The sequence below is a fragment of the Salmo trutta genome, chromosome 25 (assembly GCF_901001165.1).
Source record: "Salmo trutta chromosome 25, fSalTru1.1, whole genome shotgun sequence".
NCBI classification, from domain to species: Eukaryota; Metazoa; Chordata; class Actinopteri; order Salmoniformes; family Salmonidae; genus Salmo; species Salmo trutta.
The window spans coordinates 45,120,635-45,134,102 of record NC_042981.1 but is presented as its reverse complement, the minus strand read 5'-3'; the positions used below and the strand labels follow the sequence as shown (position 1 = coordinate 45,134,102).

Sequence of the window (13,468 nt, the reverse complement as noted above, 5' to 3'; positions counted from 1 at the left end):
TTTACTGAGGAATGGTTTCTGTCTGCCCACTCTACCATAAAGGCCTTCTGGAAGGTTCTCCCATCTCCACAGAGGAACTCTGTGGCTTGGTTTTTGCTCTGACATGCACCGTCAACTGTGGGACCTTATATAGACAGGTGTGTGCCTTTCCAAATCAATATAATTGACCATAGGTCACTCCAATCAAATTGTAGAAACATCTCAAGGATGATCAATGGAACCAGGTTTCAGGTATGACTCAGATGCAGAAGAAGAAAAGTTTATTTCTAGTACAGGGCAAACTACAGGTCAATTGCAGGCAGAGGTCAGTAATCCAGATAGGGTGCAAAAGGTCCAGAATGGCAAGCAGTCTCAGGGTCAGGGCAGGCAGGGGTCAATAATCCAGTGAAGTGGGGCAGGGTATAGAATGGCAGGCTCAGGGTCAGAGCAGGCAGAACGGTCAAAACTGGGAAGGACTAGAAAACAGGAGCAAGAAACAGACAGGAGCCGGGGAACAAATGCTGGTAGGTTTCACGAAACAAAACAAACTGGCAACAGACAAACAGAGAACACAGGTATAAATACACAGGGGATAATGGGGAAGATGGGTGACACCTAGAGGGGGGTGGAGACAAGCACAAAGACAGGTGAAACAGATCAGTGTGACACCAGGATGCACCTGAGCTCAATTTTGAGTCTCATAGCAAAGGTTCTGAATACTTATGTAAATAAGGTATTTCTGTTTTATATTTTTTTTATAAATTTGCAAACATTTCTAAAAACCTGTTTTGGCTTTGGTATTATGTGTAGATTGATGATACCGTTTTTTAAATTTAATCCGTAATATAGCTGTAACGTAACAGAATGTGGAAAAGTCAAGGGGTCTGAATACTTTCCGAATGCAAGTGATTGATAGTTTGTATTCAGCAGTCATAAAAGTATGCCTAATGTACTTTGAAGAACTACTAAAATAGTGATTTTTGTCTAACACCATAGGCAGCAGCTCTATAGAGATGACTTGGAATGAAATAAGGGGCGGCTGGGGCGGCAGGTAGCCTAGCGGTTAGAGCTTTGGGCCAGTAACCGAAAGGTTGGTGGATCGAATCCCCGAGGTAACAAGGTAAAAATCTGTTGTTCTGCCCCTGAGCAAGGCAGTTCCTAGGTCGTCATTTTAAATAAGAATTTGTTCTTAACTGACTTGCCTAGTTTACTTTAATACATGTTTTTATTTATTTATTTAAGTGACGTGAATAAATTATGGTTGATAAGTGATAAGCAGCAATGGAAAGTCACTACTATCATGGGACTTTTGTTAATTGTTTTATTCTGTGTTGTTACAGTATTCAACCCACATAATGCATAGTGCATTTAATGAAAAAATAATAATAATGCAAATCGAAATTGAACTGACCTCAAAAAACTCTAATCGCTAATCGCTCAGCACTAGTTGTGTGTGTGTGTGGTGGTGGATGTTAAAGGTCCAATGCAGCCATTTTTATCTCAATATCAAATAATTTCTGGGCAACAATTAAGTACCTTACTGTGATTGTTTTCAGTTAAAATGGTCAAAAATAGCTTCTTAAGAAAGAGCAATTTCTCAAGCAAGAATTTTGCTTGGACTGTCTGGGAGTGGTTTGAGTGGGGAGGGGAAAACAGAACATGTGCTGTTATTGGCAGAGGTTTGGAACTACTATTATAGTAATTTACCGCATAGTTTAGTCACCATAGCAGGCAAAAACTCCCACCAAAACAGGTTTAAATTTCAAAGGGTCTTTTCAAATAGCTCTTACACTAAAAAGGCATTATTATAATTTTTACATTTTACAGTATTATTCCAACCTCATAGTGTGGAAATATATAAAACACAGGTAAATCTGGTTTTTGATTGCATTGGGCCTTTCTTCCCATTCTCAGATTGTAGAAACAAGGACACTGGAAATTGTATAAGTACTTGCTGATGATGCAATGCTATGTGTAAAACAATGCACATGAATGTGATGTTGGTTATTGATATGATGTCGTTGGAGAAGACATTAGCTCATATAATATCATGCTGCATTAGAAGCCTGCTCTTTGTACTCGTGTCAGATGATACCAGTGGTTTGACCAACAATCTTGTCTCAGACAACAATTTGACCTTCCATTTTTAATGGCATTGTCACGTCCTGACCAGGTAAAAGGGTCATTTGCCATAGTAGAATGGTCAGGGCGTGGCAGGGGGGTTGTTTTGTGTGTTTTGGGGTTTGTTGGTTTCTAGGGGAATGTGTTCTAGTTTTCATTTTCTATGTTTCATTTTCCAGGTTTGGCTGAGTATGGCTTCCAATCAGAGGCAGGTGTCTTTCCGTTGTCTCTGATTGGCAGCCTGTTTTCCTTTGGGTTTTGTGGGTGGTTGTTTCCGTATAGTCGTTGTACCTTACGGAACTGTTGTTTGTCGTTTGGTTATTTTGTTCAAGTGTTCACTCAAAATAAAAGAAGATGAGCACTATACACGCTGCGCCTTGGTCTGTTCAAAACGACGCCTGTGACAGGCATGTAAGTTTGATATTTGTGTCCCATTGTTTTTCTTTGTAATATTGCTCATTATATTACAGTAATGCAGAACAGGCCTTTTTTTAATTATTATTATGGGTTTTAAGTTTCAGTATTTTATTTCAGTTTAATGTCTTTTTTAAATGCCATAGCATGCAATTCTAGAGGGAGCCAAGATAAATAAATCATAAGGCTGCAATTCATTGGATAATTGCCCTAGTATTACTGTGGAATATAAGTAATGTGTTCGCTATGTGTGTTTCAGATTTTCATGCTCTACTTCCAGACTCCAACACTTGAACCCTCCAACATGAACTATAAGGGTGTCAATTTAATTCAATTCATTACAGCTGTATTTATTTATTCCTACAGAGGCAACATGATATGAACAGTCATTTAAACTTGGAACAACGGGCCTTTTTTTGTTGCTTCCATCAATGTAATTGTCTGCATCATTTCCAATCCCCCATATCTTTTTTTGGTAAAAATATATCCAATCTTTCAAATAAAAAAATACATGTCAAAAAGCTCTACCTCTGTGCCATTTCTGCTCAATAATTGAAGAAACATAACCTTACAATGACCAGACTTTCGAGATTATTGAATACCTTGGGAAAGGTTACGGAGGGCTACTAGAATATTATGAGAGTGTTTTTGCTATGACCAGATAGCTGAGCAACTTCTATTTGTTTTTTGAATCTCAGTTCAGGGTGTTCCTCAGACTCAGTTTCTCCGATGAAAATCTCCAACATGGTGAGCACACTGAGTCTGTAAACTAGGTTTGTTGGGCTGTGATCTCCATTGCAGTGTCAGAAAGCTCTGTTATATATACCATCTACAAAAAAATATTGATCTTAATCTTCCACAAAAAATGTACCTAGTGGATTGGTTCCTTTGATAGAATGTGATTGCAAATAGAAATTTAATTAGCCTAATGAAGGTGGTTAATGAAAGTGAGACGTTAATTGACTCTTTTGTTATGAGTCGATATCCCTTCACATTCCAGTAAGCGAAGATTGTATTATGATGAATATCTTATTGCAATCGGAGAGCGCCCAGATTATTGTGTTTTTTCCAGAAACTACAAAATCTGTTAAAGTCTGGATTTAGACAATGATCCGAATTTTATCATGTTCATCAATTTTAACTTGTCACATTTTAGCTTTCATGAAGGCATTAAATATTCACCGCAAGGAGTGTTTACTCGACATACGTTGGGTCTCTTGGATGGGCTTACTGTCTTTGGTGTTGATGTTGTGAAGGTGTGTGATTGACAGCAAGCCGATTAGGAGGGGGCTCCCATGAATAGAGCCTTAGATCTTTCTTCTGTAGGTCCCTTGGTCGATAGGAAAACAATGCGGAGAAAGATCTGCAACAGAATTCATAGCACCAATGGAAATGTGCTGCCAACGACCATCCTCAAGTCAGCCTACTCTGCAGGGAGAGAGGGAGGGAATCTTAGACAGATGGAGGGGGAGAAAGAGAATAACCAATTAATCTTTCCCGGTTCATGTGTCACAGAGTCAGAGATGGGTGGATCTGAAATGAGAGAGTGAGGTGGATCACGAGTCTCTTGTGTGTATGTGAGAAAAGCGAGGATAGCGCGATTGATTTCATGTATAACAAGGAGACAAAGAGAGCGCTTCTTACTTTTTCGTGTACTTGTTTCTTGTTTTTAATTCTCGTGTGTTTTTGATCGACCTTATGTTATTTTTAGTGCTACTTTGATAATGACTATTGCATTGTTGGGTTTGCAGCTTGTAAGAAAGGCATTTCTCTGTACTTGTGCATGTGACATTAATACATCTACACGTTCCGCTAGCGGAACGTCTGCTCCAATATCCAATGATGGGCGGGGCGCGAAATACAAACTCCTCTAAAATCCGAAAACTTCCATTTTTCAAACATATGACTATTTTACAGCTATTTAAAGACAAGACTCTCCTTTATCTAACCACACTGTCCGATTTCAAAAAGGCTTTACAGCGAAAGCAAAACATTAGATTATGTCAGCAGAGTACCCAGCCAGAAATAATCAGACACCCATTTTTCAAGCTAGCATATCATGTCACATAAACCCAAACCATAGCTAAATGCAGCACTAACCTTTTATGATCTTCATCAGATGACACACCTAGGACATTATGTTATACAATACATGCATGTCTGTTCAATCAAGTTCATATATCAAAAACCAGCTTTTTACATTAGCATGTGATGTTCAGAACTAGCATTCCCACCGAACACTTCCGGTGATTTTACTAAATTACTCACGATAAACGTTCACAAAAAGCATAACAATTATTTTAAGAATTATAGATACAGAACTCCTCTATGCACTCGATATGTCCAATTTTAAAATAGCTTTTCGGATGAAGCACATTTTGCAATAATCTAAGTACATAGCCCGGCATCACAGGGCTAGCTATTTAGACACCCAACCAGTTTAGCCTTCACCAAAATCACATTTCCTATAAGAAAAATGTTCTTACCTTGCTTGTTCTTCGTCAGAATACTCTGCCAGGACTTCTACTTCAATAACAAATGTAGGTTTGGTCCCAAATAATCCATCGTTATGTTCCATCAAGACGTTTTGTTCGTGCCTTCTAGACACTATCCCAACGCTAAATCTCGGCCACGAGCATGACGCAGAATTTGACAAAAAAATTCTAAATATTCCATTACCGTACTTCGAAGCATGTCAACCGCTGTTTAAAACCAATTTTTATGCAATTTATCTTGTAGAAAAGCGATAATATTCCGACCGGGAATCTGCCTGTCTGTATACTGAGGGAAAAACCGAAAGCCGGGGGCGGGGCGGGTCGCGAGCGTAAGGCTTAGTCCACTGAGTGACCACTTAGCTTTTGCTCTCCTTTGTTTCAGCCAGGGCTTTGAATTACGTCATTCCTGTTTTTCCCGGGCTCTGAGACTCCATTGGAGACGTGCGAAGTGTCACGTAACAGCAGAGATCCTGAGTTTTTGGAAGAGATGTCAAACAAAGAAAATAAAAGGTCTGACAGGGTACTTCCTGAACAGAAGCATCTCAGGTTTTTGCCTGCCATAGGAGTTCTGTTATACTCACAGACACCATTCAAACAGTTTCAGAAACTGTGGAGTGTTTTCTCTCCAAAACTAATAATTATATGCATATTCTAGTTTCTGGGCAGGACTAATAATCAGATTAAATCGGGTACGTTTTTTATCCAGCCGTGAAAATACTGCCCCCTAGCCATAAGAGGTTAACACATGAAACTATTGAAACTAATGTGAAAGAGAGGGAGAGTGCAAACCATGATAACGAATCTACACAAAGGGAGCAATAAAGTAGGCTATATATTTTATATAAGGGTAGATTGAGTAAAGCTAACTGCTTTCAATAGCCAATGTAGTACTGACTTCCACATCCACATTTGAATTTGCCGGATGTAAAAAAAAAAAGAAAAAAAAAGATTTTCAGTCAGGATCATTATGAGATGATATTAAGACGTTATAAGGGAGTCTTATAAGCTTATAACAAATGTATCGTATACGCAGGGAGTCAGGAAGCAGGTCCAGAAGGAGATTTCAATAACAATGATGCAAGGCAAATTAATAAAACAGGAGATGCTTACTGAACTGGAAAACAAACCAATACTGCCTGTTGAGTGAGGCTACTGAGGGCTAAATAAAGGGAAAGTAATCAAGGCGATGATGAGGTCCAGGTGTGCGTAATAATGGGGAGCTGATATGTGTAATAAGGGTTGCAAGTGGTTAGTAGACCAGCGACGTCGAGCACTGAAGAGAGGAAGCGGGAGTAGGCGTGACATCCACAGGACGACGCCGGCCAGAAGGACGGCTCCAAGGGCGAGGACCGAGCCGGTCCGGATGGGGGAGATGGAAATCACAGACAATGTTGGGATGTCGGTCGCCAGCCGCCAGAACCCAACAGCACTCCTCTGGGCAGTACCCCTCCCAGTCCACCAGGTACTGGAGCCAACCACCACAACATCAGGGGTCCAGTAGGAACTTGACAGCATAAGCATCGATGTCCAGGGGAGGCGGAGGGGTGTCGCGGAGGACGGCATCGTCCAGGGGATCAGGAACCACCGGCCTGAGAAGGGAAACATGAAAAGAGGGCAAGATATGGTCATTTGTGGGGAGTTGTAAACAGTATGTTACAAGTGGGAGATTCCTAGTGGAGAGCCAGATTTGAGTTTGCTATTCACAAGAAGCATTGCCTGATGTGAACCATGCCTCGAACAAAAGATATCTCACTGTATGTGTGTGCCCAGGTCGACAGTCAATCTTTTACCCCCGTGGGGACATAGATGCGTTCTTCAGGGCAGGTAGCAGGAGAGGGTTCCCTCTCCAGAGCCTGGCGAATGTCCACATCTACACTACCGTTCAAAAGTTTGGGGCCGCTTAGAATGTCCTTGTTTTGTCCATTAAAATAACATCAAATTGATCAGAAATACAGTGTAGACATTGGTAATGTTGTAAATGACTATTGTAGCTGGAAATGGCAGATTTTCTTATGGAGTATATACATAGGCGTAAAGAGGCCCATTATCAGCAACCATCACTCTTGTGTTTCTATGGCACGTTGTGTTAGCTAATCCAAGTTTAGCATTTTAAAAGGCTAATTGATCATCAGAAAAACAATTTGCAATTATGTTAGCACAGTTGAAAACTGTTGTTCTGATTAAAGAAGCAATAAAACGGGCCTTCTTTAGACTAGTCTGAAGCATCAGGATTTCTGTGTTCGATTACTGGCTCAAATTGGCCAGAAACAAAGAATTTTCTTCTGAAACTCAGACTATTCTTGTTCTGAGAAATGAAGGCTATTCCATGCGAGAAATTGCCAAGAAACTGAAGATTTCGTACAACGCTGTGTACTACTCCCTCAACAAAACTGCCCAAACTGGCTCTAACCAGAATAGAAAGAGGAGTGGGAGGCCCCAGTGCACAACTGAGCAAGAGGACAAGTACATTAGAGTGTCTAGTTTGAGAAACAGACGCCTCACAAGTCCTCAACTGGCAGCTTCATTAAATAGTACCCGCAAAACACCAGTCTCAACATCAACAGTGATGCTGGCCTTCTAGGCAGAGTTCCTCTGTCCAGTGTCTGTGTTCTTTTACCCATCTTAATCTTTTATTTTTATTGGCCAGTCTCAGATATGGCTTGTTCTTTGCAACTCTGCCTAGAAGGCCAGCATCCTGGAGTCGCCGCTTCACTGTTGACGTTGAGACTGGTGTTTTGCGAGTACTATTTAATGAAGCTGCCAGTTGAGGACTTGTGAGGCGTCTGTTTCTCCTACAATAGTCATTTACAACATTAACAATGTCTACACTGTATTTTTGATCAATTTGATGTTATTTTAATGGACACATTTTTTTTATTTCCTAAACAAGGACATATCTAAGTTCCCCAAACTTTTGAACGGTAGTGTACGTCCCAAAACACAGGGCCAACGATACGGGAGGACCGATTGATGGGCTGGAGGTCTCTCAACTGGCGTGGAACCACAGGTTACGGGAAAGCAGGTCTTCTGGCATCCTGGTCCCCAGGCGGTGATTCTCATCCTTGACCAGGTGATGGTGGGGTTATGACGTTGGGGCCACGGGAGGTCAAGGATGACTTTGTGTACGGGTGAGGTGATGATGAGGAAGGCTTTCCTGGTGCATGAGTCCCATGGTGAGGGTGAGTGGTGCTGTCATGTGCGTGATTGTGACGGATCCCAGTGGTCGCTTATCCAGGGCTTGGACCGTAAAAGGAGAGGAGAATGGGTAAGAAGTTATGTTCAGGGAGGAGGCGATGGCCTGATCAATGAAATTCCCTGCGGCACCAGAGTCCAGTTGAGCTGTAGAGACAACACCTGAGAGACTGCCGGCCAGTGAAATTGGAATCAGAAAGGGTTTGGTGGAAAACCATGATGATGGAATACTCATGCCTACGCTGGGAGATGGAAGATCACAGGGCCGCCCCTCTGCCCTAGTGAACCCCGGGTTTGGACACACCGGACACCGCTAAAGCTGGTGCCCCTCCTGGAACTTAGCCCCAGCAGTCTCCAGCGACACCACTCTGCATGGGAGAGGTGAGTGGCCCCTATCTCCATGGGTTCAGGCTCTGCCTCAAGGCAGCCAAAGAGGGAGGCGAGTGGCGAGGTGGGCACCGGCACTCCTGAAGAAGGTTATCCAGACGGATGGCCATCGTGATGAGTGCATCCAAGGATAGGTTGGCATCACATGCCAACTCCGTCTTGACCTCTTTGCACAGTCCTCTCCGAAAGAGATTGCGGAGCGCCGACTCATTCCATCCGCTGGAGATTGCCACAATCTGAAAGGTGAGGGCGTACACCGCAGCAGTCTGGGCACCCTGCAGGAGTTGGAGAAGTCGCTCATCTCCCTCTCTGCCCTCTGGAGAATGGTCAAAGATGCCCCTGAACAGAGCCATGAACATCTCATAGGAACCCAGCTCCTCCTCTTTCCCAGACGGCATTAGTCCCCTTGAACGCCCGCCCGGTCAGCAGGGAAATTACCGTGGCAACCTTTCAGTGGTGGGGGCTCCCGTCTGATGTGCGAAATAGAGGGCGTACTGGTGTAGGGAGCAACGGCATTTTGATGGAGTACCGTCATACTTCTACGGAACGGACAGTCGGGCATCACTGACCTAGGCGGACAGCTGGGTAGGCTGGGACTGGCTCATTGTGATGACATATGGTAGTAGGCCTCTGATAGGAGTATGGAGACCCTCTCTGGTGGTGTTGAGGCTGTGGAGAATGCAGAGAACCTCCTCCATGGCTGTATCCAGTTGTGCCAGCTGGTCGTGGTGTTGGTGGAGTAGATGACCCTGTTTCTTGAGCCTCTGGAAGATGTTTTTTTTTCTCTACTTCTTCCATATTGCGAGGTAATATTCTGTCTCGTATACGTAGGGAGTCAGGAGCAGGTGCAGAAGGAGAGCTTAATAACAATGATGCAAGGCCCATGAACGAAACAGGAGATGCGTACTGAACATGAAAACAAACCAATATTGCCTGATGACAGGCTACTGAGGGCTAAATAAAGGTAAGGTAATAAAGGTGATGATGTCCAGGTGTGCGTAATGATGGGGAGCATGTGTGCGTAATAATGGTTGCCAGGGCCGGTGGTTAGTAGACCGGTGAAGTCGAGCGCTGGAGAGAGGGAGCGGGAGTAGGCGTGACAACAACTTTTACGAAGATTTATATTAAAGTTCCACGTCCAAAAAATTATTTCCACTTGGACTGGAGAATCAACAAATAGGGCACTGACAGCTGTCAGTGTAGTTAGCTTGCCAACCTTAGCTAGCTAGCTTGCTAACCTTATCTATCTAGCTAATGTTGTCTGTTGTTGTTGCATTTCTTTTTTATACACTGTATTCTAAAGATTAGCCTGCTGGCTAGGCTATGTCTGGTTCTGGATCTGGATTTGTCATAAGCATTTAATGAAAGCTTCTTTGACTTCGACATGTATTGAGTATTGTTATCTGTAAAGTTTTGGCATCTTCCATAAATTGCAGCCACCATATAAATAGTTATAAAGAATAAGATGAAGCTCCGGTAATATGGATAACTATTGAAAGGTTTGGGAAATAGATGCATTTTTCTTCATGGTAATGGACACGGTGCAACCTTTGGTAGGTAGGCTGCTGGCAGACTTCGGCTGCAGTACAGCAAAGTCAAGTCAGCCCGTGCTCATGGTTCTCACAGGGAAGTGATGTTCTATTGATGTTCTGTATTTTCTAATGTTTTATTTTGTAATGTATTTTGTAATGTTTTATGTTAGGTGTGGACCCTTGGAAGAGTAGCTGCTGCTTCAGCAATAGCTAATGGGGATCCTAATAAAATAAAAAGTGAAATGATAGGCTACAATGACTTGCTCATGATGCACAGTATCGATGAATGTTCTGTCGTCAAAGGGATATTAACAGGACTCCAACAACGATTCTCCATAGATCTGGTGTATAATATACTAACACAAAGAAAATCTAAATGTCTATAAATGTTCTAATGATTATACACTGCTCCAAAAAATAAAGGGAACACTTAAACAACACAATGTAACTCCAAGTCAATCACACTTCTGTGAAATCGAACTGTCCACTTAGGAAGCAACACTGATTGACAATAAATGTCACATGCTGTTGTGCAAATGGAATAGACAACAGGTTGAAATAATAGGCAATTAGCAAGACACTCCCAATAAAGGAGTGGTTCTGCAGGTGGTGACCACAGACCACTTCTCAGTTCCTATGCTTCCTGGCTGATGTTTTGGTCACTTTTGAATGCTGGCGGTGCTTTCACTCTAGTGGTAGCATGAGACGGAGTCTACAACCCACACAAGTGGCTCAGGTAGTGCAGCTCATCCAGGATGGCACATCAATGCGAGCTGTGGCAAGAAGGTTTGCTGTGTCTGTCAGCGTAGTGTCCAGAGCATGGAGGCGCTACCAGGAGACAGGCCAGTACATCAGGAGACGTGGAGGAGGCTGTAGGAGGGCAACAACCCAGCAGCAGGACCGCTACCTCCGCCTTTGTGCAAGGAGGAGCAAGAGAAGCACTGCCAGAGCCCTGCAAAATGACCTCCAGCAGGCCAGAAATGTGCATGTGTCTGCTCAAACGGTCAGAAACAGACTCCATGAGGGTGGCATGAGGCCCCGACATCCACAGGTGGGGGTTGTGCTTACAGCCCAACACCGTGCAGGACGTTTGGCATTTGCCAGAGAACACCAAGATTGGCAAATTCGCCACTGGTGCCCTGTGCTCTTCACAGATGAAAGCAGGTTCACACTGAGCACATGTGACAGACGTGACAGAGTCTGGAGACGCCGTGGAGAAAGTTCTGCTGCCTGCAACATCCTCCAGCATGACCGGTTTGGCGGTGGGTCAGTCATGGTGTGGGGTGGAATTTCTTTGGGGGGCCCACAGCCCTCCATGTGCTCGCCAGAGGTAGCCTGACTGCCATTAGGTACCGAGATGAGATCCTCAGACCCCTTGTGAGACCATATGCTGGTGCGGTTGACCCTGGGTTCCTCCTAATGCAAGACAATGCTAGACCTCATGTGGCTGGAGTGTGTCAGCAGTTCCTGCAAGAGGAAGGCATTGATGCTATGGACTGGCCCGCCAGTTCCCCAGACCTGAATCCAATTGAGCAAATCTGGGACATCATGTCTCGCTCCATCCACTAACGCCACGTTGCACCACAGACTGTCCAGGAGTTGGCGGATGCTTTAGTCCAGGTCTGGGAGGAGATCCCTCAGGAGACCATCCGCCACCTCATCAGGAGCATGCCCAGGCATTGTAGGGAGGTCATACAGGCACGTGGAGGCCACACACACTACTTAGCCTCATTTTGACTTGTTTTAAGGACATTACATCAAAGTTGGATCAGCCTGTAGTGTGGTTTTCCACTTTAACTTTGAGTGTGACTCCAAATCCAGACCTCCATGGGTTGATAAATTGGATTTCCATTGATTATTTTTGTGTGATTTTGTTGTCAGCACATTCAACTATGTAAAGAAAAAAGTATTTAATAAGATTATTTCTTTCATTCAGATCTAGGATGTGTTGTTTAAGTGTTCCCTTTATTTTTTTGAGCAGTATATAAAGGGGCAGAATCTCAAAAAAGGGGCAGAATCTCAATTGGTGGGAATGAAATGAAACAAAACACATCGACTAAATTTGTCTGAGTTCTAACTTATGAAAAGTAATCCTGGAAAGATCATATTCAATTTGTCTGCAGCTGTGATGAAATCTGTTGTTATGATCAGAAAGATAGTGGTTTGGTTCATCATGCTTGCTTCCTAACTCTATAATAGTGCTCCATTTGCTCATATCTCATGTACTGTAATATTGTCTGGCACAGTACATATGCCTCCTATGTTCAGTCGTCGAAAGGATATTAACAGCACACCTAAAGAAGATACATTTTTTAGTTACAAAGGGGCAACCTTAGCCAGCATAAAACCCACATGGAAACAACATTCTTAGATTTGGTAATTAACATATAAAGACTGGCTTATTTGACGCCAAATAAACAACAGTAGTTACTAATAACATACATCGCTAATGTATGACACAAAATATGGATTTTGTGACCATTTTATGACCTTTTCTATCCCAGGACCATTCAACTTTCAACTCACCCACAACAATTCTCCATAGATCTGCTGTGGATTACCCAGAATTCAATACTGTTACCCCAGAGTTTCTAAACCCAGAGGTGCAACATTGCGAGAGAACGCTTGAAAAACAGGCCAAGCAGACAAGGCTGGGATTTGGGGTTTGAGAAGTCAATGAGAGAAGTGAAAAATAATTCCTTAGTTGTTAATTTTCTCAAAATCAAAAGGCACAACCTAGATATGAGCCAATGTCCTAGTTGAACATGTTATTACTCCAACCTCATGAAGTGACAAAAATGGTTTGTTGAGATTGTTGTGGAATGACTTGATTGGCTTGCACCAGAGCCCTGACCTCAACCCCATAGAATACCTTTTGGATTAATTGGAACGCAGACTGCAAGCCAGTCCTAATCGCCCAACATCAGTGCCCAACCTCACTAATGCTCTTGTGGCTGAATGGAAGCAAGTCCCCACGGCAATGTTCCAACATCTAGTGTAAAGCCTTCCCAGAAGAGTGGAGGCTGTTATAGCAGCAAAGGGGTACCAACTCCATATTAATGCCCATGATTTTGGAATGAGATGTTCGACGAGGATGTGTCCACATATTTTTGGTCATGTAGTGTATATAATACAGACTATCTAAAAAAAAAGAGAAAATAGACAAACGAGCCAATGGATTATGATAATTTTCTGGTAAAAAAGTGGAGCAAAAACATACGTTTGAACCCTTTATTTTCATTTGCTCCATGGCTCAGGCAGCCAATGGAATGCAAGGCTGTTTGTCTCAGCTAAATTGCGAAGAGGAAGAACTTTGCAGCTGCTTCTGATTAATAAACAATGCCATGC

General features: G+C 42.9%; 1 protein-coding gene across 2 annotated transcripts in view; it reads left to right on the top strand.

The window, feature by feature from the left end:
* Window positions 1–13,468, top strand: part of LOC115162612 (leucine-rich repeat and fibronectin type-III domain-containing protein 2) — a 254,891-nt gene that overhangs the window by 167,569 nt on the left and 73,854 nt on the right. The window lies entirely within an intron of this gene.